The sequence below is a fragment of the Rhincodon typus genome, chromosome 2 (genome assembly GCF_021869965.1).
Source record: "Rhincodon typus isolate 14 chromosome 2, sRhiTyp1.1, whole genome shotgun sequence".
Classification (NCBI taxonomy): domain Eukaryota; kingdom Metazoa; phylum Chordata; class Chondrichthyes; order Orectolobiformes; family Rhincodontidae; genus Rhincodon; species Rhincodon typus.
This window is the reverse complement of record NC_063333.1, coordinates 2,254,219-2,255,236: the sequence shown is the minus strand read 5'-3', so window position 1 is coordinate 2,255,236 and position 1,018 is coordinate 2,254,219. Positions and strand designations below refer to the sequence as shown.

The following is a 1,018-nucleotide window of genomic DNA, read 5'->3' as shown; positions in this document are numbered from 1 at the left end:
TTTGTCAGAGTTCAGGAAGCCATACTGACTCTGCCCTATCTTACCATGCACTTCCAAGTGCTCTGCAATCTCATCCTTTAATACTGGACACTAAAATCTTACAACTGACCTACTGACTTCTGCCTTAAATATCAGTCATTTTCCCAGTCCTGTGGGATCCCCCCCCAGATACCAGTGAGATCACACCAATGCCTCTACAGTGCCCTCAGCCACCTCCTTCAGAAGGTTTCTGATGAAGGGTCTAGGCCCGAAACGTCAGCCTCTCTGCTCCTATGATGCTGCTTGACCTGCTGTGTTCATCCAGCCCTGCACCTTGTTGTCTCGGATTCTCCAGCATCTGCAGCTCCTACTATCTCTGGAGTATACCTCTGTCTGGTTTCAGATGTGAACTGATATTTTCCTAATCAACCATGCTGAGAGATGTTATTGCACATATCTAGAGCAGACGGGACTTGAACGCAAGTCTCCTAACTCAGAGGCAGGGACACTATCACTGCTCCATGAAAGCCCCCACACAGTGCCACTACATTACCATTATAGCTCCCAGGCTCGACTTGTCAGAAACCCCTGGGACGTGGTCTGCTGGGAGTTGTAGGTCTCACTGTGTTCCTCAACGCACACCCTAACGGGAATCAAACTACATCTCCCACAATGCCTCTCTGACACGCCCTTTAGGCTGCCCCTGAAGCGTTGTCCTTTGGGAGCTGTAGTTAAGCCGGTCGTCCTCTTCGTAGTACACCATCAGAGTCAAACTACAATTCCCAGGATACCCCTCACGCACCGCCGCTACGGTGTCCGCCGCTTGCCCTATCGAAGCGGATCGCGGTTTCAGACGGAATTTAACCCCTGCGGGGCCTCGCTGCGGAAGGAGCCGCCTGTCAGCGCCGACGCCGCCATATTCATTGTCCGAGGATCCGAGAGAGTGGCACAGGTAAAGCGCGCTAGGCCCGAGGCTCCTGGTCGACTCGCAGAGTCAGGTAGGCCCCGGTGGGTTCGAGTGTAGCTCGGGCCCAAGCCC

General features: G+C 53.6%; 1 protein-coding gene across 2 annotated transcripts in view; it reads left to right on the top strand.

Moving 5' to 3' along the window:
- The first annotated feature begins 809 nt into the window (after positions 1-809).
- The window catches only part of zgc:86598 (STKc_CK2_alpha domain-containing protein), a 79,118-nt gene continuing 78,909 nt past the window's right edge, over positions 810-1,018 (top strand). The window contains exon 1 of one of the 2 annotated variants that reach the window (XM_048612890.1): positions 810-931. The gene's annotated coding sequence lies outside the window, so the exon portion shown is untranslated. Of the gene's footprint in view, positions 978-1,018 lie in introns of both variants that reach the window. The other variant, XM_048612895.1, reaches the window with a different exon arrangement.